The sequence below is a fragment of the Schistocerca americana genome, chromosome 1 (assembly GCF_021461395.2).
Source record: "Schistocerca americana isolate TAMUIC-IGC-003095 chromosome 1, iqSchAmer2.1, whole genome shotgun sequence".
Lineage (NCBI taxonomy): Eukaryota > Metazoa > Arthropoda > Insecta > Orthoptera > Acrididae > Schistocerca > Schistocerca americana.
This window is the reverse complement of record NC_060119.1, coordinates 981226333-981253623: the sequence shown is the minus strand read 5'-3', so window position 1 is coordinate 981253623 and position 27291 is coordinate 981226333. Positions and strand designations below refer to the sequence as shown.

General features: G+C 42.2%; 1 protein-coding gene and 1 pseudogene across 4 annotated transcripts in view; one reads left to right on the top strand and one right to left on the bottom strand.

Annotated features, from left to right (window-relative positions):
* LOC124615874 (cytosolic purine 5'-nucleotidase) overlaps positions 1 to 27291 on the bottom strand; it is a 470708-nt gene that overhangs the window by 204981 nt on the left and 238436 nt on the right. The window lies entirely within an intron of this gene.
* Positions 21433 to 21550, top strand: LOC124561944 (annotated as a pseudogene).

Sequence of the window (27291 nt, the reverse complement as noted above, 5' to 3'; positions counted from 1 at the left end):
CATCCATGCCCGAGGACCTAGTAGATAGTGTCGGAAGTTCCATGCGGCTTTTCGCGGATGATGCTGTAGTATACAGAAAAGTTGCAGCATTAGAAAATTGTAGCGAAATGCAGGAAGATCTGCACCGGATAGGCACTTGGTGCAGGGAGTGGCAACTGACCCTTAACATAGACAAATGTAATGTATTGCGAATACATAGAAAGAAGGATCCTTTATTGTATGAGTATATGATAGCGGAACAAACACTGGTAGCAGTTACTTCTGTAAAATATCTGGGAGTATGCGTGCGGAACGATTTGAAGTGGAATGATCATATAAAATTAATTGTTGGTAAGGCGGGTACCAGGTTGAGATTCATTGGGTGAGTGCTTAGAAAATGTAGTCCATCAACAAAGGAGGTGGCTTACAAAACACTCGTTCGACCTATAATTGAGTATTGCTCATCAGTGTGGGATCCGTACCAGATCGGTCTGACGGAGGAGATAGAGAAGATCCAAAGAAGAGCGGCGCGTTTCGTCACAGGGTTATTTGGTAACCGTGATAGCGTTACGGAGATGTTTAATAAACTCAAGTGGCAGACTCTGCAAGAGAGGCGCTCTGCATCGCGGTGTAGCTTGCTCGCCAGGTTTCGAGAGGGTGCGTTTCTGGATGAGGTATCGAATATATTGCTTCCCCCTACTTATACCTCCCGAGGAGATCACGAATGTAAAATTAGAGAGATTAGAGCGCGCACGGAGGCTTTCAGACAGTCGTTCTTCCCCCGAACCATACGCGACTGGAACAGGAAAGGGAGGTAATGACAGTGGCACGTAAAGTGCCCTCCGCCACACACCGTTGGGTGGCTTGCGGAGTATAAATGTAGATGTAGATGTAGGCAGGATTCGAACTTGTGACCGTAGCGGTCGCGAGGTTCCAGACTGTAGCGCCCAGAACCGCTTGGCCACACCGGCTGGCACGTAGGTGGGAAACGGAAAAATATTTTCACACTCTGAGGAGGAAGCTGGTGATTGAAATTTTGTGAGAAGGTCCTGCCGCAGCGAAAAACGCCTTTTTTTTAATAACTGCCACCCCAGTTCGTGAATTATATCCGTGGCACTGTCTCTCTTATTTCGCAGTTATAAAAAATGGGCTGCAATTCTTGGTTACTTTATTTTTTTTAATTACGTGTGAATTTCGCTTTATGACCACAGCTGGCACGATACACAGTCTACAGTCTCCCTGGTAGTTCTTACGTTATTTTATATTACTTATTTTAGTAATCTCAACTGTGCACCGAACTAGCGATTCACGGCAAAACTGAAGTCTTGCTTAGCGTGCACGAAACTGCAAAATTGCCTAGTGCAGTGCCGTGGCAGTGGACGGGTGGCAGTTGGCTGTTAGCAGCCGGTGATAGAGGCCCTGCGTGTGTGGAGTACAGGACGCCCGCTAAAAGACGGTATGCAGAGAGCCAGCGAGGACGTACAACAATCAGCGAACAACTGAGATGGGAGTCAGCCGGAGAAGACGGAGTGGCAAGTTTGAGGACCAGCAGGTGAGGCAGCCTGATGCAGTCTGGACCTGCTCTAAGGTTGACTGATCAACAGGAGACATCGGTTCTTGATCCGGGTGAACAAGATGGTACCCGGCGCCTTGACTCGAGGGAAGATGGTGCTGACAAGACCCAAGTGGGTATGATATGTGGTGTATGTGCTCTTGGAAGGCAATAGAGAGATTTTTAAGCCTCGTCAAGGAACAAGAGTGGCAGGATGTTTATAGAGCCGATAACATGATGACAAATATAATATTTTCCTTAAAACATTTCTCAAACTCTTTGAGAATTGTTTTCCGTTAGAACATTCTAAACGGGGTAGGCCTACTAGCAGTAAAAGGCAGCGTGGGTGGCTGACTAGTGGGATAAGGATATCATGTAGAACAAAGTGGGAATTTACCAAAATGTTAGAAGTAGTCACAGTCAAGCTACAGTGGGCCATTACAGACAGTACTATAAGGTGCTTAAAAATGTTATTAGGAAGGCAAATAAAATGGCTAATTCACAGGATAAAATTAAAACTATATGGTCAGTTGTGTAGGAAGTGCCTGGTCAGCAACACAAGGTCGACGATATAGTCAGTTCGTAGTAAAAATATTTCTGTTACTGATCAGTTTAGATATATGTACAGTTTTTAATAATTATTTTCTGAGCATCACTGATGGATTAAATAAAAAGTTAGTTTCTACAGCGAATCACATAACTCCCTTGGCAAATGCCTTTCCGTGAGTGATGTCTGAAACACTCCTCTGCGATTCTGACAAGCGGGAGCTTGAGTCAATAATTAAATCACTGAAGACTCTCGTGGATATGATGGAGTGCCTAGCAGAATATTAAAGTACTGTGCTGCACATGTTAGCCTTGTACTTACAAGGGAACCTCCCCATCGTATCCCCCTTAGATTTAGTTATAAGTTGGCACAGTGAATAGGCCTTGAAAAACTGAACACAGATCAATCGAGAAAACAGGAAGAAGTTGTGTGGAACTATGAAAAAATAAGCAAAATATACAAACTGAGTAATCCATGTGCAAGATAGGCAACATTAAGGAGAATGTTAATTCAGGAACGCCGTGGTCCCGTGGATAGCGTGAGCAGCTGCGGAACGAGAGGTCCTTCGTTCAAGTCTTCCCTCGAGTGAAAATTTTACTTTATTTATTTTCGCAAAGTTATGATCTGTCCGTTCGTTCATTGACGTCTCTGTTCACTGTGCGACCGTGCGATTAGTAGACGCTTTTGCGGTGCGGTCGCAAAGCACACACACTAAACTTATTACAGTGAACAGAGACGTCAATGAACGAACGGACAGATCATAACTTTGCGAAAATAAATAAAGTAAAATTTTCACTCGAGGGAAGACTTGAACCAAGCAGCTGCTCACGCTAACCACGGAACCACGGCGTTCCTTGGCTCATATTGTCCTTGATGTTGCCTATCTTCCACATGGACTACTCAGTTTGTATATTTTGCTTATTTCTTCATAGTTCCACACAACTTCTTCCTGTTTTCTCGATTGATCTGTGTTCAGTTTTTCAAGGCCTATCCACTGTGCCAACTTATAACTAAATCTGAGGGGGGTGCGATGGGGAGGTTCCCTTGTTAGTAATATTTGTAATTTTTCTTTTAAGAAAAGAGCGATTAAAGTACTCAGTAGTAAAGCTGCTTTATAAAACGGGAGAAAGCGATAATGTAGACAATTTTAGACCTATTTCTATGCCATCAGTGTTTACTAAAGTTATTGAAAAGGCTGTGTATGTAAGGATAATTAATCATTTTATATAACATAATTTGCTATAAAATATACAGTTCGGCTTTAGAAGCTGTTTAACAACTGAAAATGCTATATTCTCCTTTCCTTGTGAGGTACTGAAAGGATTAAACAAAAGGTTTCGAACGCTAGGCATATTTTTTTATTTAACTAAGACATTTGATTGTGTTGATCACAAAATTTTGCTCCAGAAGTTGGAACATTACGGAATACAGGGAGTAGCAAAAGGTCATTATTCACAGTGTTGAGAATGGCTTTGATGTAGGATCTGAGTGGGGTACGGTGAAAGGGGTGGTGCCTCAGGGATAAGTGTCGGGGCCACTCCTGCAGTATTAGGGTAATTCTAAAATATTTCTCTTTGCTGATGACACTAGCTTGGTAGTAAAGGATGTTGTGTGCAACATTGGCTCGGTTTCAATTAGTGCAGTTCATGACATAATTTCATAGCTTGTAGAAGATAAAATAATGCTAAATCACAGTAAGACTCAGTTTTTTTTTCAACAAAACCTGACGTTTTAATTTCACAGAATGGGAATATGACTAGTGAAACTGAACAGTTCAAACTTCTAGGTGTTGAGATAGATAGTAAACTGTCATGGAAAGCCCACATTCAGGATCTTGTTCACAGACTTAATGCTGCCATTTTTGTTATTCGAAAGGTATCTGAAGGAAGTGATCCTTCGACACGAAAATTAGTCTACTTTGCTTATTTTCATTCGCTTATGTCGTATGGTATTATATTTTGGAGTAACTCTTCTCATTCTAAAAGGATATTTTTGGCTCACAAAAATTGGAAATTTGTGGTAAGGTCTTATGGGACCAAACTGCTGGGGTCATCGGTCCGCAAGCTTCCGCACTACGTAAAATAAACTTAAACTAACCTACGCTAAGGACAACACATACACCCATATCCGAGGGAGGACTCGAACCTCCGACGGGGGGAGTCACGCGGACCGTGATAAGGCGCCCTAGACCTCGCGGCTACTCCACGCGGGTTTGGCTCAGAAACGGACAGTTCGGGCAATAAGTGGTTTAAGTTCGCGAACAAACATTTTATTTCTATCTGTTATTACTTTTGTGTTGTAATTTCATTTACTGACACGTTCGATGACCTTGGGTATTTGCTCCTCAATTTCGTCCTACGGAACTAGACGTGTAAATAAAAATAAAGAAGTGTCTTGTGCTGGTTGTCCTCCGCGACAAAACGTCTGATATGCAGATGTCTGTGTCCGGCTGTGTTCCATCTAAAGTTGTGCTACTTCTTATAATGGTCGTAATAGTGGGGCTGCTGCACTGCCTAGTGTGTTATCTGAAATAAGTTTTAGTAGGAGAAGATTCTGTACGAATTAAGTCCTGACAGTGATTCTGATTTTATTGTCAGTTCTGCTTAACTTACTTACGTCTCTGACTTCAAATTGCTGGCCTTGTTGAATCTGGTCCGTTTTATTTTGTCCTGTCGCCAACTTTGTGTAGCCTGATTCCATATACTTTAAATATCTATTTACTATTATCTCTTGCTGATTAGTTGTATTTGGACTAGATTTGGTGCTTTCGTGTGTCGTCTATAGTTATTAATTTTTAGGTATTGTGTCCTGAGCTAGAGTCTAGCTATTTTATTTTTCTCGTTATTCCTTCCTACTTGTGCAGTTATAACTGGTATGGTTTCCTATTGTTCTGTGCCCTCGTCGTTCTAGTCTAGGTAAAATTATTTTGAGCGTCAGGAATTTTATCATTTGGCATGTTACATTAGATATAACGTTAATACTTATTTGTGAATTGAACTCTAGTCATTTTCCTTGTATTTTAATTTTGCACATTTATACCGACTTATTGAATTTATGTTGTTCACAAATTATTTAAAACTTGTTAAGTATTTGAAGCCCCAGCCATTTTCCACTCCTACCGTTTCCTCCGCCACATATCTTAGTTAACATTAGTGTTTCTTTTACTGCTCAATGTTGCAACATAGGCTTAGCAAGATATTATATTTTTAGCTATTTTACTTTTCTGTCAGTTCCTTTTAAACACTCAGCTTTTTAGCCTTAAATGACAGTTGTTTAAATAAGTCCTTCGTCTGGTTATAGGTGTAATAAATTCAGTGCGAAGCTTTGTATCGACTTCTTTCATTACCGCCGGCAGAAGTGGCCGTGCGGTTCTAGGCGCTGCAGTCTGGAACCGCGAGACCGCTACGGTCGCAGGTTCGAGTCCTGCCTCGGGCATGGATGTGTGTGATGTCCTTAGGTTACTTAGGTTTAACTAGTTCTAAGTTCTAGGGGGCTAATGACCTCAGAAGTTGAGTGCCATAGTGCTCAGGAGCCATTTCTTTCGTTACCTTTGCAACGCTAGGGTCATGGTGTCTGTTGTCTCCATAGTGTACATCTGTTACATTTCTTACCCAGCCGTCAAGTGTGACCATTACAACGTACCAAAAAGTTAATGTCATAGTTTTTATGTGGTTTTGTGATTATCCTCGTAGCTTATAATTAGACTGCCTTTCATACTCGTCTGATGTTTGGACTAGCAGCTGCGTTTATGCCTGTGTGTATATCCATATTTAAGGCTTGTAACGACCGCTATCCACAGTTTTTGTTTTCTTATGAAGAAAAAAGCTTATTTTATGAACCACTGTAAGCACTGCGTTGGGGTACATTTGCAGCTGCGTGAAGATGAAGTGTGATTCTCGAAACTGCAAACGCAATAAATAAAAAAATAAATTTGACAGCCGCATGCAAAAGCGATCGTGTACAAGCATTTCTTAATTTTAATCTCATCCAGAAGCTATACTGCGAAACACGTTAGGTACCTTTAAGAAAGACACTGGTCAGCTGGTCCAAGAGTGTTCTGTGGACTAAACGACTGTATCAGGGCCGTGCACACGGAAGCAAAGCAGTGGCCCTGTCGAAAATGAAGCCGGCGCAAGGTCAACAGTCCGTTCCGTTTGACGTCTCAACCTGGAGTACATGGAGTTTGAAGGGGGAGTTTCAAGCCAGTTTGAGGGGAGCTTTGAGTTAACAGGGCTCGAGGATAAGCCGTTGCCACGGTCGCGCTGCGCTGCAGCGAGCGTTTGAAGACTCAGCCGCGGCGCCATGCGCCACTTTCACCAGCTGGGCCTGACGCAAGTACTCGGCAGCAAGACGTGCCAGCTCTCACGGTGGCCGCAGCATACCACAGCGACAGCTAAGGCCGGTATTACACTATCAAATTTCTTTGTCAATGATTTGATCAGAGATATATTTGACAAAGATCTTTGACGTAGCGCTAGAAGGGGCATTACACTGTCATCAAATGTTTCGTCAAAGTTCAAGATGGCTGCAACAACTTGTTATTAACCGCAGCAGTTGCACGTACCGCAATTAAATTGTGTGCACATGCGGAAAAGACGTGGGGGAAAAAAAGGAACCATACATACGAGGTTGACAGTCTTAAATTCCTGGGATTACAACTTGATAATAAATTCAGTTCGGAGGAGCACACCACAGAACTGCAGAAACGCCTTAACAAATCCGTATTTGCAATTCGAGTGTTAGCAGACATAGGCAACATAAAAATGAAAAAGCTTGCATACTTTGCCTACTTTCATTCCATAATGCCATATGGCATAATATTTTGGGGTAAATCTTCAAGTCAAAGAAAAGTTTACAGAGTCCAAAAGCGTGTAATACGTATTATTTGTGGAGTAAATTCACGGACGTCCTGCAGAAACCTCTTCAAAGAATTGGGTATACTAACTACTGCCTCTCAGTGTATTTACTCCTCAATGAAATTTGTCCTAAATAATATATCTCTTTTTTCAACAAACAACTCAGTTCATACATCCAATACCAGGAACAAAAACGATCTGCACAAGGACTTAAAAGCACTTACTTTAGTTCAAAAAGGTGTCCACTACACAGGAACACTCATCTTCAGTAATTTGCCACCAAACATAAAAAATTTAGTTACAAATAAAAATCAGTTTAAAAGGAGCCTGAAAGACTTACTAGTGGCCAACTCCTTCTACTCCATTGACGAAATTTTTAAAAGAAACCAATGGTGTATTTTATTTATTCATACTATTAGCATTGTTATTTCAGCTTAAAATAATTTGACATGTTCCACATCCACGAGGATCTCCTCAGCACGGATCTATGGAACGAAAAACTAATCTAATCTGGGTGAAGCCGCGGGTTTTACGACGACACGATAAAAGCATTCAACAAAACTTGTTACGTGAGCTTACAGTGGAATATGTCAAGTCGTACATCAATTACTTAAGAATGGATGAGTATGTACTCAGTGAAGTGTATCTTCATATCACAAAGCACAATATTCACTTAAGAACTGCTACATCTTCATAAGACAGGCTCACTGTAACACTCCGATTCCTTGCTACAGGAGAGGGTTATGTTATGTTATGTTAGGTTAGTTTAGGTTAGGTTAGGTCAGATCAGGTCTCCAATCTTCTTAATCTATTTTTGTATTCAGGGTGCCTCACGTTGTAAAGTGCCTCATCAGCTTCATACATCTCTATTAATTTTGTAGTTGTCGGCACATACCAATTGTATTTACCGGCAATGTTTATAAAAACACTACAGACGACAGAACGCTGTGGTAACATGGCACACTGCAGTGAACAGAAGACAAGCGATTTCTTTGATAAAATCTACAGCGAGGCCCTAGATTTGATCAAATATTGGACGACATTTGACAAAGTCCCTATTACACCATCAAATATCTTTGACAAAGATATATGACAAAGAAATTTGAAAAAGAAATTTGATAGTGTAATACCGGCCTAAGGCCTAGGGGGCGCCCACCTCTGGGAAATACGACCACCCAGCTTCCAACATCCCCTCCTTTAACGGCAAACGTTACATCGACCACACTGGCCCAAAGTACCAACAAATTTAGTTTAACAATCGAATTCCGCTTAATACTGTGAACGGCAAATATTGTTTCGTAACTGGCTGGCACGGGTGAGTAATAGTGATGTTAAATTTCTGAGAGAGGTTTTGTATTTTCACTTTGGTTGCCTCCAAACTCGCATTGCATTAGGTTGATGCATAAATAAGCAGCATTTTCCCATAAGCTGACTACAGATACACATAACAGAGACTTTACTCGTCAACAATATGTACTCCTTCACTACTTCCAACAATCTACCAACGCTCCCTAACTTTCCGATCCCGCGACTGCAAAGATTACGAGGTTTTGAGTCGAAGAACTCGTCGAGCCATGTTCGGAGCACATTTTCATCCAGAAAACTTTGAAGGTTTGTTCGACAGAGACCGGAAAAGACGAAAATCTGGGAGTGCAAGATCAGGTGAATAGCGTGGGTGCCGAATGACTTCCCAACCGAACTCCTGTACAGTGTCTTTTGTCAGTCTAACCTTGGAGAAGCAATTCGTAGTACACCGCACCATCGCTGTCCCACCAGATGCAGAACATTACCTTTCGTGGATGCGCGCAGGTCTTTGTTCGGGTAGATGCCGCTTCGATTGGGGTCTGAGCTCTTCCATTTCTTTCTTTTCCTTATGATGGCATAAAGATACCGTTTCTCGTCGTCAGTAACGATACAGGGTAGGAATGGTCGGTGTTGTTCACGACCCAATTGATGACGAGCAAGCAGAGATGTACATATGGCCACCTGTTGATTTTTGTAATTTTGGTTTAGAGCTTGCGGTACCCCTAGCTCGATTTTCGGACCTTCCCCACTGCATGAAAATATCGCACGATGGTGGAATGATCATAGTTCGTCACATTTGCGGGAATGATCATAGTCCGTCACATTTGCGACTTCTCGAGTACACTGACGCGGATCATTGTGGATTAATGTGTTCAGACTATCTTCATCAAACCCCGCAGGTCTTCCTGAACGTGGAGAGTTACTAGCCTCAAAACGATCCTCCCTAAAACGAGAAAACCATTTTCTTGCCGTGCCCTGTCCAACAGAACTCGTATTATCCCCATATACGGCGCAAATGTTTCTGGCTGCCTCCGCTTCTTCTTCTCTATCGAACTCAGGCCGAAGAATATGTTGGAAATATTACTATTTCTCAACTTAGCACTCCATTTTCTAGCGTCCACAGCTGCACTCATTATCTCCCACTGACAACTCAAATACGTGAACTCAAATAGCAACGGTGAACTACAAATAAAAAATGACAATCGATAAATAAACTCAGAGCAACAGGAATACCAACACGCAAACCAAAAACTCTACGAACTTATCCACCAACCTCATAGTTAACGAAATGACAACATTTTCGCCAGAACACTGTATGGGTATAGTGTCCGATTTTATTCCACAACCGATTTCGCCATACCGTCCATTTTCATGTGTTTAATTAACTAGCGGGAATGTAGCTGGTTATATCGCTCTCGACAACCGCTGATATTTCGACAGGGGGAACACTCCTGTCATTTTGAAGATCCTGAGAGATCGCTGTGCATGGCAAATTAAACCCTTGGTGGGGGAGAGGAACAACTTCAACCAAGAAACAAGAGGGCTTTGCAGAAAGACAATACATACCGTAAAAACTAGCGCCGCCACAAATCTGAAGATAACCAGTTCCAGACGTAATCGATAGTGAAATGGTAACAAAAGTGAGTAAGCAGTGGTAACACTGTCCACCTGGCGTGCATTTTCAGCTACTGGGGGAGCTGTTGAGATTAAGGTAACAAGAGGCGGAGATTTCACTGAAATTCTTCCTGAATCCTGATCTCTGCCTGTTTTAACGGAAGAAACAGGTTTAGCGCCACTTGATTCCCCACGGCTACTTGATATTTCACTACCGATTACATCTGGCGTTCTTATCCTTGGCTGTGCCGTGGTAGTAGTTGTTATGGCGTGTGTTGTCTTTCTGCGAATGCTGTCCTCTGTTTCGTCTTTCACGCAGTTCCGCCCACCGATGGTTTATAAGTTTTTTATGCACAGAGATCTCTCGTTTCATTTTTGTCTTGAAAATCACGGGAAATATCGGTGGTTGGCGAGGACGTTAACCGACTGGATTCCTGCAAATTGTCTGAACATTCGATACAAACAGGGAGAAACTCAACTTTCACATTTTCATGTGGTTTTGAAGTGCCGTATCACATGCCATGTTACAGAGTCGCAGAACAAAGTGACATAATATGTGACATCCTCACACTTCACACCTGTAAGTAGGGTATTAGAATCGAGCATAACACGTGCCCTCACCCGCAGTGCTGTGGAAGCCAATATACACTGATGAGCCAAAACATTATGGCCACCTGCTTAACAGCATGTCTCTCCGTCTTTGTAACGAAATACATCACTGATTCTGCTTATCGGGGATCCGACAATTTGTTGGTAGGTTTGTGGAGGTATGTGGCATCAGATATCTACGCACAGGTCATGTAATTCGCATAAATAGCGAGTCGCTGATTTGCGTACGCGGTGATGGCGCCCGATAGCAACCCAAATGAATTCCACAGGCTTTACATCAGGCGAATTTGGTCGCCGAGACATTTACGTGAATTCCCTATATGTTCCTCAAAGCACTGTACCACGGTTCTAGCTCCGAGACATGGTGGTAGAAAGGTGGCTCTGTTTATTGACGATCGGTGTCAAGCAATGTCATATTCTGAAACTTTATTGGTCCTAGAATATTGTAGGCTAGCCATGAAGGAAAGGGGATGATAGGAAAGAAGCCACTGGTTGTGTAGCCGGCATGTCACTGATTGGCGACAGTCTGCAAATCAGCGCTTGTCTTATTGTTGGCACGTTTTCTTCCCGGTGTGCGCAGAAATGCACTGGCAGTTCCCCTGTAGCAGTTTGTTTAGTCTGCTGCGTACGTGTCCGGTGAAGTTTCTGCGCCGCGACTGCTCGTGGCCCGTTGGACTGGGACATCTGGCAGCCAGGACGCCGGAAGTTTGTAGCCATCCTTTCTGTTGATGTTGTCAGGCTGCTTAATAATTTAAGTCGCCTCTCGAATTTTTCGTTGGCGTATCCAAGACTTTCGCCAGCACACGGGCTTCCTGGAACAAGATAAGCCGTCCCCAGTACCGGTGATGTTCCGCCATCTCCGATTTATTATGCTGTCCTAATCCCACATAGCGTTCATGTTCTACTACTCGAGTGCTAACTGGTCTTCCTGCCTCCCCTATTCGAGAGACGATTGAAATTATTAAGCAGCCCGACAACATCGATAGAGAATATGGCTACAAACTTCCGGCTGGCTGCCAGTTATCCCAGTCCAACGGGTCGCGAGCGGCCACGGGGCAGAAGCCACACCCTACACGGACGCGACAGCCTAAACAAACAGCTACAAGGGGAACTGTCAGTGCATTTCCCCGCACACCAGGAAGAAAATGTGCTCACCAGAAACCAACCGCTGGTTTGCAGACTGTCACCAATCAGGCCGGCTAGCCTACGAATAGCTTCTTTCGTACCCTCCCCCTTCCGTCAAGACTAGCCCATTATATTCTAGGGCCATTTAATGTTTCAAAATACGACGTACTGACACCGATCGTCTGCAACAGAGCCTCCTTTCCTCCACCAAAACCAGTCTTGCCCTGAGGAAGGCCGTTGTAAAACGACCGAAACGTTGCTTTTAAGTTTATAATCAAAGTATTTTATACTATGACGCGGTACATCATATTATGATACCGGCCGAGGGAGCCTACGTCAAGAGCAACATTAGGTTTGCTCAGTCACGAGATGTGCTGGCCCAGTCTCAACACGTAGTCCAGACTTGCCGGGACGTGTTCAGAAGTACTCTCAGTCGAGAGGCGTGCTCGTCACTGCACTCCAGAGATAATTACTGTTTTGCAGCATGTCGCTAAACACTGAGCTTTGATGACGATTGAGTGGTTGATAAGAAAGAACTAATCGCCCAAAGCAGAGCATAATGCTTAATTAAAAGTCGATGAAACTTGTCTCTATAATTTCAAGCTGTTTCGGATATCACAGCGATTTGCACGTCCGCTAATATTGTGTAGTATCGCGTTTCACGAAATCTTTACATACAAACTTGTGCAGCACGATAATAAATCGCATAGTTTCATTCATCAGCTATATCGCCATCCTCGATATTGCACGTCAACCGTATTCGGACACTACGGTTTTTTCTGTTAAGTGCGGCACACTCCACCAGCCTCTGCAGAAATCACTTTCATAAAGAGGATTGGGATGGCTTGCGTTTTTATTCTGTGCCCCCGGTACTGTTGACAAGACTCGCTCTATCTGAATTCTAGTGAAATGCAAGCCAAAGGAAACGCTCGTCTTTGGGTGTAAGTTTTCCTGGACTACCTCGTCCTCATCTTCGAATGAATCAAATTGTTCAAATGGCTCTGAGCACTATGGGACTTAACATCTGAGGTCATCAATCCCCTAGAACTTAGAACTACTTAAACCTAACTAACCTAAGGACATCACACACATCCATACCCGAGGCAGGATTCGAACCTGGACCGTAGCGGTCGCGCGGTTCCAGGCTGAAGCACCTAGAACTGCTCTGCCACAGCGGCCGGCTTCGAATGAATCAGCTGCTAGAAAGCGAGTATCACTGTCGCCATAGTATAGTCGGGTAAATACCGTTACCCTGTCGTCCGATTATGTCCAGACACGCCCGTCTAAATGCCCCATCATGACTTATCTCTGGAGAGCCATGAAATTACACGCTTACAGGAAATTTGATACCTCACGCTGTGACTAACAACTATCCTGGAAATATTTCATCATACCACCAAATCACTTCGCTGTAATATCACATCATCACTACTCTTATCAAAGTGAACACTACAGCGAAAAGTGAAGATTTCCAAATCTGCAGTACCTCACGTATCAGTTTCGTATCTACATGAATAAAATGGCGTCTTTCCTCTTTATCTAGATATAGTATTGCTAAGGAGTGTACAGTTTCCTCAGGATCCTTCTTCAATGCTATTACTTCGTTTGTCCGTAACTATTCACAGAGTTTAAAGAGCTCTTTGTTGCCTTCCTCGCTCCTGTCTCTCTTTCTATTTCTCTTTCTCTCTGTCTCTCTCTCTCATCGCTCGATACACGATAGAAGAAGAAAAGAAATCACAAGGTTCATCGTACACCATAATTGCCTCCCTAGGAAAATATCAGCATTGGTAACCTCGTATATCTCTATGAATAATATTTTTCTGGGTTTATGGCCGCATTATCAATATGTAAAATTACCGACGTTTCGGTCACTATTACAGGTGATCTTCTTCAGGGTGGTTTTGCTTACTGCCGAATGAGAAAACTTTGTCTCTTATGTATGGTCACAAACCCAGAAAAAAAATTATTGATTGTGACAATGGCCGCGGATATATATTGTATATATACTCTGTTTGAAATAGCGATATCTACGAGTTTCCTTAACGTTTACCGCAATACTCCTTCACTTAACCAGAACTGTACGTTTAAAACGAGGAAGCGATCACTTCTCATCGCCTAGGTATTCCTCGCTTCTGGTAAGAGCATTATTTGATATGCTGAGGGAATTAGATTAGGAAATGAGACACTTAAAGTAGTAAAGGAGTTTTGCTATTTGGGGAGCAAAATAACTGATGATGGTCGAAGTAGGGAGGATATAAAATGTAGACTGGCAATGGCAAGGAAAGCGGTTCTGAAGAAGAGAAATTTGTTAACATCGAGTATAGATTTAAGTGTCAGGAAGTCGTTTCTGAAAGTATTTGTATGGAGTGTAGCCATGTATGGAAGTGAAACAGGGACGATAAATAGTTTCGACAAGAAGAGAATAGAAGCTTTTGAAATGTGGTGCTACAGAAGAATGCTGAAGATTTGATGGGTAGACCACATAACCAATGATGAAGTATTGAATAGAATTGGGGAGAATAGGAGTATGTGGCACAACTTGGCAAAAAGAAGGGACCGGTCAGTAGGACATGTTCTGAGGTATCAAGGGATCACAAATTTAGCATTGGAGGGCAGCGTGGAGGGTAAAAATCGTAGAGGGAGACCAAGAGATGAATACACTAAGCAGATTCAGAAGGATGTGGGTTGCAGTAAGTACTGGGAGATGAAGAAGCTTGCACAGGATAGGGTAGCATGGAGAGTTGCATCAAACCAGTCTCAGGACTGAAGACCACCACAACAACAACTAAAACTTACGTTGCACACTGGTCACACACAGTCTTTGGTTGGAATGACTACGGAATGTTTCTAAACTAAGACGCGTATCATCCGATCAGGAGTGTCCTGACACTTATTAGTGGACGTTAGTATGCGCTGTGTGCATTCTTCGCCTTGATGGCAGTTTGAACTCTGATGAGGACATTTTTAATGAGGTGTCTGACTGTCTGTGAGGAATGGAAGTCCATTATTCCTCATAGATGGTAGTGATGTACGCTGGGATCTGGAACTAACTCGACGTTCTAACTCATTTCAAGGGTGTCCCGTTGGGGTTAGCTCGGGAGTCCGGGCCTCAAAGATGCTGCTTTATGTCGGGGTGCATTGTCAAGCTGATACAAACTATCATCGTCTCCGCACTGTACCTTTACTGTATGCAGAATACAAAGTTGTAAAATGTGTTTATGTCCTTCCACATTTCGCGTTATCTTAAGCGCAATAAGGGGACCACACCCTAATTATTAAAACACCCCCATACTGTAACAATATCTTTCCCGTGCATCAATGTTGGCACTACATATTACGGCAGGTAATGTTCTCCAGGCGTTCGTCTAACCCAAACCCTTCCATCGGATTGCCACAGCGCGATTCGTCACTCGAAATCGCTTCCAGTCACCCACTGTCCAGCAGCGCCGCTCTCTGCACAACCTCCAGCATCGCTTAGCACTCACTACAGGAATGCGCGGCTTATGAGGAGCTACTCGAACGTCGTACCCCACTTTCTAACTCCCTAATGCGCACAACCATTGTGCTAGCCCGGCTGCTGGTAACACTTTGCAACCCACAAGTGATTTCTTCCGCTGATTTAATGCGACTTGTCTACAGCCACCCTCTACCATACTCAACGGGCCCCGCCAGTCAGCACATGATGTCTGCCTGGTCTTGGTTTAGTTGTGGTCGTTCCTTTGCGTTTGCACTTCACAAAAACAACTATCGCACAACTATAGAAGGATTCAGCCGTCTCTGATGGATTTGTTACTCAGGTGAGTGCCAATGACTGGTCCTCGTCACTAAGCTCTCCTGACCCACACTGCTGTTACTGCTTCCCTACAGACAACACAACGATGACGTGAGCTTTGGTACTGAAAACTCTTAACTTGAAGGTGAAGATGGAGTTTTAACACTATGTGTTTTGCCTTCAATTATCTTGCATTGTTTTATGTCTGGTTTTTACGTCCGGCTGCCATTACTTGTTGCAATACTAACAACACAACACACGTTGACTCCTTTTATATTGGCGGAGTAATGCATACGTGCATTCCCTTCACGTGTTTAGGTAAAGTATTACGCACATTTATGTGATCGGGAATGCTCAGTAGCAGCCAGGCTCAATTATATCCGACAATTATGCGTCAGCAAGGAGCATTAATGATAATATCATAGGAGGCAATGTTGTGCAACGTCAGTAGGGACAAGATCCGACTATTCGGGAGTAGGATCTTACTGTCTCAGACAGTGTTATATTGGGTGTTCAGATCGCTGTTGCTAGGCGGATCTGACATCACGTTTGCGGACATCGTGATGGAAGTTTGTCTCGGAACACTGTCTCAGACTGTAAGATCCTACTCCCGAATAGTCGGATCTTGTCCCTACTAACGTTGCACAACATATATATAGGAAACGAGTGAAGTGTCCTTATTGGCTGAAGGAGAAAGGTGGGGTTGTCTCTCTTGTCCTTCGGGAAGACAGGGCGAGTTAGCAGCGAGGCGCCACTCAAAACGCACAGTCGAGTAACCGGGGGCGGCCCCAAAACAACGGTCGCTAGTAAATATTCCAGCTGTTAAACATGAGATAAAGTGAAGGTTAGTTATCAGTTAACGGCACGTGTCGTGGTCAATGTATATCACGAACTTGGAAAATGAGAAATGTGTTATTGTGTTGTAAAGGGTTGAATAACGGCGTAGCCAAGAGCCGCCATATTGGAAATTCTGTGAAGTGTGTTTCAAAGTATTCTTTATTAAAACGAGTATAGTACAACATGCAACCTGGCGCCTGAGCGCTACTACTGTGCAACGAGGGACTACCGAAGCAGCAAAACACAAGGTTAGTGATACAGAAACTAGAGAAGTAAGGCAGAGTCGCTTCCTTCTCGGTACAATGCCACAGAGGGCATTGTACCAGGACCACCTTTCGAAACATCTAGTGGTCAGTTCCGCATTACATAGGGACTCCCGGATACTTCTGATCAGGTACTGTAGTTTATCGTCCCGCCAACGTTGATTTCATTAAATGCTGTGCATTAGCTCGTCTGAACAACAGACTAGGAAGGAAACAGAGTTGACCTTGTTGAGCAAAAATATCGCCTAAAGTGATTTCAGGAAAACACGGAGATTCAAAATCTGGATGGCGGGACGATCCAAGTTTCTTACGTTTAGGACGGCAGTGAGAATGACTGAATTAGCAGAAGGCGGCTTTGACGGACCGATAAAAAATTATAAGCCTTTCCATTTGAAACTGCTGTATATCAACGTCGAAATATGTACGAGGTTTTCCTATATGAAATATTTACCGTGCAGGATGAGATTAACTGATCGAAAACCATGGAAGATACCGTGAATGAAAAATTCGTATGGAGATCTTAACATTTCACATATAATTTCTGATTTATTATTATTATTATAATAATTATTATTACAGAACTTGGCCGATTCTAGAAAGCCTAGAACCTAAGACTACGGTACATTTTTTCCTTCTTATCTTCCCAGAGCTACTTCATGCATTGGCTGATGACCTACCTCTGTTTATTTATTCAACATCACTCTCTAACGTGGTGGTTTCTGTTGTTGAACTTCCCTGTCCGGTTTGGTGTCTTCTGTGGTATTAAGTCTGCTCAATTCCTTCTTGTCTCTTACAGCCATCCTGGGAAGTTCTTTTAATTTGGAAATGAAACTGCAAATTTTAGCCTACTGTCATTCATTCTGTCAATACGACCGTAAAACATTTCTCCCCTCTTTCTTATTTGCTTGTGATTGTTTCTATATTTCTGTATAAATCTTCATTTCTCCCCTTCGTTCAGTTGTTATCTTCGTTGTTTTGTGGTCCTAATTTTTTTGTAAATATTTTTATTTTTTCCAGTTCTTCTTGCAAACCGGACAGAAAGGCATTCAGATCCGTTTCGTGCATCGGGTTTAATTATTGTTGCGTGGCGTCTATTTCAGTATGGAATTATACCGATATTATTCCGCATTGTTTCGCGTTTACCTCTACCCATCTTTCGCCATACATGGCTATTTTAATATTTTGGTTGTTCCCGAAGGCCTAAGAAAAAAATTACTTTTTGTGAATGGTAATAACCGTTGTTGTTGTTGTTGTGGTCTTCAGTCCTGAGACTGGTTTGATGCAGCTCTCCATGCTACTCTATCCTGTGCAAGCTTTTTCATCTCCCAGTACCTACTGCAACCTACATCCTTCTGAATCTGCTTAGTGTATTCATCTCTTGGTCTCCCTCTACGATTTTTACCCTCCACGCTGCCCTCCAATACTAAATTGGTGATCCCTTGATGCCTCCGAACATGTCCTACCAACCGATCCCTTCTTCTGGTCAAGTTGTGCCACAAACTTCTCTTCTCCCCAATCCTATTCAATACTTCCTCATTAGTTATGTGATCTACCCATCTAATCTTCAGCATTCTTCTGTAGCACCACATTTCGAAAGCTTCTATTCTCTTCTTGTCCAAACTATTTATCGTCCATGTTTCACTTCCATACATGGCTACACTCCATACGAATACTTTCAGAAATGACTTCCTGACACTTAAATCAATACTCGATGTTAACAAATTTCTCTTCTTCAGAAACGCTTTCCTTGCCATTGCCAGCCTACATTTTATATCCTCTCTACTTCGACCATTATCAGTTATTTTGCTCCCCAAATAGCAAAACTCCTTTACTACTTTAAGTGCCTCATTTCCTAATCTAATTCCCTCAGCATCACCCGACTTAATTAGGCTACATTCCATTATCCTTGTTTTGCTTTTGTTGATGTTCATCTTATATCCTCCTTTCAAGACACTGTCCACTGCTCTTCCAAGTCCTTTGCTGTCTCGGACAGAATTACAATGTCATCGGCGAACCTCAAAGTTTTTATTTCTTCTCCATGAATTTTAATACCTACTCCGAATTTTTCTTTTGTTTCCTTTACTGCTTGCTCAATATACAGATTGAACAACATCGGGGAGAGGCTACAACCCTGTCTTACTCCCTTCCCAACCACTGCTTCCCTTTCATGTCCCTCGACTCTTATAACTGCCATCTGGTTTCTGTACAAATTGTAAATAGCCTTTCGCTCCCTGTATTTTACACCTGCCACCTTTAGAATTTGAAAGAGAGTATTCCAGTCAACATTGTCAAAAGCTTTCTCTAAGTCTACAAATGCTAGAAACGTAGGTTTGCCTTTCCTTAATCTTTCTTCTAAGATAAGTCGTAAGGTCAGTATTGCCTCACGTGTTCCAGTGCTACACGCTACAAAAAATCCATACAGATTTACACTGTCTTTTCTTAAATACGTTCCTAGCATCAAAATCTCAAAAAAAAAAAAAAAAAAAAAAAATAATCCGTATACGTAGAGACAGAAATTGGAGAGGTGAAAGGAACAAGAAATAAGAAAAATTGGATAACAGACAGTGTTTGGATAAAATAGATGAGGGAGGAATAACCGTTAGTAAAAAAAATAATCTTACGTTTGAAGTATGCCAGGTTGTTCATAAGTTAAGTGTATAGTTTCCCAAATGTTGCGCTGTAAATACACAGACACTGTTTCAAATTAATCACATGTTATTTTGAAATTTCATAGGGACAGTGGTACAATTATTTGTTCGAATTAATTCAAGCATATGTCATAAAGTGAATTTGATCACGTACGCCTTGTATGGATATTATCTACATCAAATTGCCAAGTTTTATGCTATTTTATCACGATTATTGCAGATTCAAATAGTCCAGACGCGCTGCATTGCTGTAGGAAAAATTATCTATTATATAATCACTTGTTAATGGCGAAACAGAGGCAAGAGATGTCGTCAGACTGTCTGGACACCTGGAAAGTGGTATGTGCTGGAATCCTTAGAAATATGCCGATGGTTTATTAGAATAATATTTCATAAGAGGGATGAAATGGATCCAGCATCCAGAATTTCGCGTCGGTAGCGATCAGTGTTCACGATTTGTAAGCAGTTTTCTAAACACAAACTAAAACAGCATGAACACACGTCAGCAGGCAGTTTGGCGACGTTCAACCGGGAACAAAGAGCGCTGATAAGCCTGAGAAAACGGCACGTGACGCGGAGGACACCTAGCAAGCCACAAACAAACTTGAGTTTCGGCGCTACTGAGCAGACTGTTCTGTATTACAATAGCTCCCTAGCTTACGGATGACCTGAGAATTTACTTTTATTGGTAACTGATTAAAGACCGCTACCTACAGGGTTTTACAAAAAGTGTCGAATATTTTGAGAGACTGTAATATGCATCAAAACAAGAAAAAAATTCCACTAAATTTGGCCTCTGAAATGCATACCTTAAGAGCTATGAGCACTTGTTCATCTCCGCTGCTGTGAAACACCTATCTTCTATTGAACACGTGCTTATAGCTCGTAAGATATGTATTATAGTTCCCATGTTTACTGGACTATTTTTCTTATTTTTACCTCTCAAAATATTCTACACTTTCTTTTGAACGCTCTGAATATGTACAATTTGAAAGTTATACTGTACTGCGTGACTCATACTCACCTCATAGTCAGAAATAAAGTATTTCACGAAATAAAACAATTACTTTATGACTTTTACCAGACATCGTTAGAGTCACCAGCTCTTCAACATTCACACTTGAACGTATAGCCAGGAAACATAGGCCGACACTTCCAACACAGTCAATAAAGGAGCTTTAACTTCCATCCCTCGCAAAAATGGGAACAAAACTTGTAGTGAAACTGCGAGAGTATCATACTTTGACTATTCGTAATTTACTGTCTTTTTCGTCTTGAGTAATTTAGCTACAAAAAATCCATACAGATTTACACTGTCTTTTCTTAAATACGTTCCTAGCATCAAAATCTCAAAAAAAAAAAAAAAAAAAAAAAAAATAATCCGTATACGTAGAGACAGAAATTGGAGAGGTGAAAGGAACAAGAAATAAGAAAAATTGGATAACAGACAGTGTTTGGATAAAACAGATGAGGGAGGAAATGGGAAAACGACAATTCGAAAGCAGACAAAATACAGAACGGAAAACTAAACACTGAACATGAAAGTTAAATGAACAAGCTAGAGAGCATTGGCTGACGGAAAGAAGGGAGGAAATGGAAGAATTGGAAAATAAACGAGAGTTGAAAATAATGTACAGTATGGTGGAATTCTTAAAAAGAAGAGGAGTAAGGAAATAAACAGACATTGAATGTTGAATAAACATTGCAAAAAACTTTATATATAGAAGAGGAGAGGAAGGTTAGGATGGATTAAATGGAAGAGGCGTGCGGCGCACAGAGGGATAACACACGAATGGTTTTCGAAGAAGAAGGGGACAGGATGAAGACGATCGGGGTCCTAATGTATTGGAGTGGGAATTAGAGAAAGCAATTCACAAATTCTGGGAAAAGAAAGTATTGGGGCTGTGACAGAAAACCATCTGAGGCACTGAAAGTCTTAGGTCCAATTTCAATAGCCAGATTAACTGAGGTAGTGGTCACAATTTATGACAAAGAAATTTGGCATCAAGATCTACTTACGACGATTCCTAACCTTCACCTAAAAGTGCGACGCACAGGAATGCAAAGACTATGGGACAACTAGTTTTATAAGTCACGTCACAAAGGCTGTTACGACAGTCATATTAAGGAGAATTGAAAACAAAATTGAGGAAAGTAGTACGGAAGACTCGTTCGGGACTAGAAAGGCTAAAGGATCAAGAAAAAGACAGAAATGGATACGGATGTGTATATTTGTTCTATGGATTGGGAGAAGGCATTTGATAGTCAACTGGAGTATACCGCTGATAATTTTAAAATATTTTGGCACAGACTGGAAAGATAGAAGCCAACGGCCTTGCCGCAGTGATAACACCGGTTCCCGTCATATCACCGAAGTTAAGCGCTGTCGGGCTGGGCTAGCACTTGGATGGTTGACCATCGGGTTTGCCGAGCGCTGTTGGCAAGCGGGGTGCATTCAACCCTTGTGAGACAAGCTGAGGAGTTATTTGACTGAGAAGTAGCGGTTCCGGTCTCATAAATCGGCATACCGCCGGGAGAGCGGTGTGATCAGCACGTCCATCTCCGCATCCAGTGACGCCTCTGGTCTGAGGATGACACGGTGGCCGGTCGGTATCGTTGGATCTTTCAAAGCCTTTTCGGAAGGAGTTTAGTTTTAGGAAATATAGAAGCTTACAGAAGATGTACACAAGGCAAAAAGTGACAGAAGGGTGAATGAGGAGACGCGAGAGATGAGCATTGGAAGACGGAGTAAAGAAAGGATATTCACTGTCACCGAAGCTGTTCTACATACGTGGACAAGAACTGACATGTGAGGCCATAGAGGACGCTAGAGACATTGTAAATGGAAGAGAAACGATAAAGACTATAAAATACGCGGATGATATAGCACTGTTGGCGGAATCAGAAGAGGAGCAGTAGCAGATGTTGGTGAGTATTGCAAGAATGAGCGATGAATAGGAAACGAAGGTAAATATAGAAAATAAAGACGAAAATGTTAAGAATAAGCAAGAAGGACGCTCTAGTTAACATATTCTCAGGGGCAAAAAGATGAAGTGAAACCCTTTCTGAGCCTGTGAAGTTAAATGACACGGAACAGAAACTGTACAGAACAAATAAGGAGGGAGACATGTATAGGAAAGAAAGCATTTGAAAAGGTGAAACAGTTATTAACATCGACAAGAATTCCAATAGAGCTGACGGAAAGATCTGCTGCGTGTTGCGTCTGGCGTATAGTGTGATGCACCAGTGAATCACAGTTAAAAAGAAAGAAGAAATGTATTTAGAAAGTTTTGAAATGTGGATTTGGAGAATAACGCTTAAGGTGAAAGAGACTGACTGACTTAAGAATGAAGAAGTAATTAAGAAAATAGGGGAAGAAAGAAGATCACCAGAATTGATCATACATAGAAAAAATATTGGTCGGGACATACACTGCATAGGAATTGTCTACAAAAAAGAAATATAGAGGGAAAAGTGGAAGGAATAAGAGGAAGAGATAGGAAGAGACCTCCACTTGACACTGGAATCTTTCCGAACTGTTCACCCCAGCTGCTGTTCAACAATTTTCTTTGGTCTACTAGATATGAGTCACATAGCTTCTACACAGTCAATGTTCTGAACTAATTTACTTGGGAACGTATACAAAGATACGAGAGTGTACACTGTCGTATGTACACATTTCTGATTTCCTCTGTCGGCACTGAACGCCGCCTACAAGTATCTTATGTTCACTCAAGTATTAAAAATTTTCTTTTGTGTTGTTATCATTGTGTGGAAATTTTGGAGCACTCGTTCATGTCTCATGATTTCATGCCTCCATAGCCCCTAAAGGCACAACATAACTGCCGACGTTCACTACATGCAGATACTTCGCATGTTGTCGGCGAAGAACTATATTTTCTAGTCATGATAAGGATGTGTTTATTTCTGACTACTTCAGTGTTCGGAAACATCTTTGATAAGCATATCTTTAGTCCAAGATGCGGTCTTCTAACAACGTAATCTTTGACACACTCTCACTTAGAAAGCAATGTGGAAGACATTAGCTTGAATAATCACAAATAATACTTGCATTCCCAAGCACATGAGATGATAGAAAAAGATTCTAGTTAACGGAAGCCGCTAATGATGACTTGTAGTAAGCAGCCTAAAATCGGGAAAGGACCTACCTAAAACGCCGTGGTGTCATCAAAAAAATTCTCTCTTATAATTAGATGGATAACTACTTTTTTTACGTGTCGTCAAGAAAATTAGATATTGATATCGGCTGCTCTATGTCCCAGGACATCCGAGACAGATGGAGCTGATGGAGGTGAATAAGGTAAGATCCGATTCCATTTATCACAAGATGCCTAGTACGTAAGGCACAGTGTATGTACTTCTAGGTGACTTGCACACACATATAACGAGAAACAATAATATTGATGTATATTATCCTCTAAGACATGCAGGGCAAAATAATGTGAACACCTGTACTTACTTGGGAATGGTTTATTAATAAGGGGTTGGACCCCCATTTGCCCGTAATACAGCTGCGATTCTTCTTGGAATACTGGCATATAATGATTGTATAGCTTCCAGTGGAATGTTATGCCACTCATCTATCAGAACGTCTTCTACTGTAGTGACGAGGGAGGCGGAAATCTGCTTCTGAGCCTGCGCTCCAATACCGCCCAAATGGGTTCGATAATGTTAATGCCCGGAGACTGTGCTGGCCACGAAAGACGCTACAGTTTCAGTTGCATGATCTTCAAACCACCATTGTACTGTCCTGGCTGTGTGAATGAGTGCACTATCGTCCTGAAATAAGGCATCATTGTCGGGGAACAACATTTGAACCACAGGGTGCACCTGATCACCTAAAATGTTCACATAATCGTTTTCTGTAACACGGCCTTTGATAGTAATGACGGGACCAGCAGAATACCATGATATGGCTGTCTACACCATCACACTTCCATCTCCATGCTTAACCGTTGGAATCAAGCAATCAGGATTTTCAGCTTCTTTTGGCGTTCTCCAGACGTAAACCCGCCCCGATGTTGGAAATAACGAAAACGTTGACCCGTCGGACCATATGAGGTGTTTCCACTGATCAGCCGTCCATGATTTATGCTCCTAACACCATGTTTTGCTCTTCTTTGCGTTGGTTGTCGTCACTAATAGTTTCGGTATAACAGCTCGTCCACGAATATTCGCTTTATGCAGTTCTCGACGGACAGTGCCGAAAGATACCGAGTCTCGAAGATGGCTATTGATCTCTGCAGTCACTTTAGCCGCCGTAGTTTTGTGTTGTTTTTACACAGTTCGTGTTAGCGTACGGCGATCTCTTGTCATTTAGTTTTGATTTGCGCCCACTATTAAGATTACACAATGATGTCTTTCCATGTTTTGTGTAGGTTGTCATGACTGTTGAAACAATTGCTCCTGGAACATTCAATAAGTTGGCTGTCTTGGTTACTGATGCCCCAGCTAATCGGGCCACCACAATCTGCCCTCTTTGGAACTCTGCTAGGTCTTTCATTGCACGTCGACCTCGGCCTCTGAATGCAAATACGAAGTGTACACTACTCGTAAACAAGTTGCACTGATGCCCAGTCCGTACTGAACAAGCACAGTCCAGCGCGACAGGTGCCTTACCAGCATAGTTGACCATCAAACACACCCATCCCATTACTACCACTGTTCACATTATTTTGCCTATCCCCTGTATATATGGATCTGTACGGTACTACAGTATACATGCAGCTGCTGCAGCTTCGAATGGTGGACAGTATCCTAATATTAATGCCCGTGTAAATGACTGCAAAGGGTAACACCAAAAATAAAGTTATATGGAAGAAACGCTGCTATTGATTCAGTTCGTTGAAATTAATCCAAGAAAAAATACTAATATTTTCGAAAATGTTTCAAAAACCATATATTTAGATGTTAAAATGAAAATCAGTATACTGTACCTAATACAAAAACGAATTCACAAGTGCTGGTCAGTATATTAAACAGCTCCAAAATTTAAAAAAAAAAAAACATTGCAGAAACCCTATCACTTCATCGCGCTTCCGCGCTTCTGTAGACAGCCTGAAATGATCGAGCGAACTAGACAAAATTTGGGAAAGGCATCTTTGCTGGGTGAGCAACCAGCCCTGTCTGGAATTTACGGCAGTACTGACTTGCAGTTAAATGTCAAAATGCATTGGAGGCCTCGCATTTAGTGACTATTGCGATAGCACTTGCGCCTCTGATTACTGTGAGAGCACAATAAATTTCCTCTTCTGCGAAAATTGTACCTCCCCAGCATACTGTAACTAAGAACGGGAAAAAATTGTAACTAGTGACAATTTCCTCGAGAAAACTATGTATTTGGGTTTAGTTCGTTCTGACCTGAAATCGATTTAGGAAGAAAGCAGAAATTTCTCTCGCAAATTATACATCGTTTCTAATGCACTACGAACAAATATATACTGAAATTTCTCTAAATACCACTACACATCAAACAATATCGCAACAGTGATCCCCAGCGGGGTCAGTGTTGCAGGAAGTGTATTTTAAGCGTGAATGGTCGCATCCAGTTCCGCGAAAGTGTTGTATTCCTGCGCTGGTAGTCTGCCAGGAATTCTGAGGCGCTCGGGCACTTCGCACGTAACACCCGCGACAATGTTGGCCTATTACAAGTAAGGGACCGTCTAATAAGCGTCATTGGTTAAGAGCCATTTTGTCGTTTACCGCAATTGCTAGGTTCCGCTGGCCAACAACGGTGTTGGAAACCACATGTCTCTCGGAACAAGGACAGCACAGTAACGACAGTCATTATGGCGCACAATGAGCTACTGTGTCTGGCCATCTTGTCACACGTAGAAATGATTTTCTGAAATCTACACTTATTATTAATATGATGTATTTATTTGCCAATAAAACTGTCCCACTTTGGATCTTATAAGTCCAGATGGAGATCAGTGACTGTAGTGCTCGATAAGTTCAGAATTATACCCTTATAAATAGCATTTTTCACGGTATTCTAGAAACTACAATTTATATTTGAAAGGAAGTACTAAGCATTTAAAAAGCTTTTGTCTGTGAGGATTTAGAAATGAATGATCTGCTTCCTGCATTTCGCTACAATTTTCTAGCGTTGTTGCGGATTCTACGTATATAACTACATCACTCGCGAAAAACGTCATGGAACTTACGAAGTTATTTGTTTAAAGTAATGGTCCTCCCTTGGAGTACGCCCGAACTTACTTATACGTCTGAAGATTTCTCTCCGTTAAGAATGACATGCTGAGTTTTATTTGCTAGGAGCTCTTGTGTCACAAAACTGGTCTGATATTCTGTAAGCTCGTGTTTTATTCAGCAGGCGACAGTGCGGAACTGTATTGAACGCCTCCTGGAAGCCACGAGACACGGAACCAACCTGAGAGCCCGCGTCTACTGCCTTGCGGCTCTCGCCGACGAATAAAGAGTTGGGTTTCACACGATCGTTTGCCTAACCCATGCCTATCCCTACAGAGGAGATTTTCGGCCTCCAGAAGTGCCATAAAGCGCGAACGCGAAGCTTCTCGTGGAATTCTACATTGATGAGCCAAAGAAACTGGTACAACTGCCTAATGTTGTGTAGGGCCCCCGCGAGCACGCAGAAGTGCCGCAACACGACGTGTCACGGACTCGACTAATGTCTGAAGTAGTGCTGGAGGGAACTGACATATGAATCCTGCAGGGCTGTCCATAAATCCATAAGAGTACGAGGGGTGGAAATCTCTTCTGAACAGCACGTTGCAAGGCATCTAGGATACGCTCAATAATGTTCATGTCTGGGGAATTTGGTGGCCAGTGGAAGTGTTTAAAATCAGGAGAGCATTCCTGGAGCCACTCTGTAGCAATTCTGGACGTGTGGGGTGTCGCATTGTCCTGCTGGAACTGCCCGTCGGAATGCACAATGGATATGAATGGATGCAGGTGATCAGAAAGAACGCTTACACACGTCTCACCTATCAGAGTAGAATCTATACATATCAGGAGTCCCATATCACTCCAACATAACACCCCCCGCAACATTACAGAGCCCCCACAAGCTTGGACAGTCAGTCCCCTGCTGATATGCAGGGTCCATGGATTAATGAAGTTTTCTCCATACCCGTTCACATCCATCCGCTTGATACAATTTGAAACGAGACTCGTCCGAGCAGG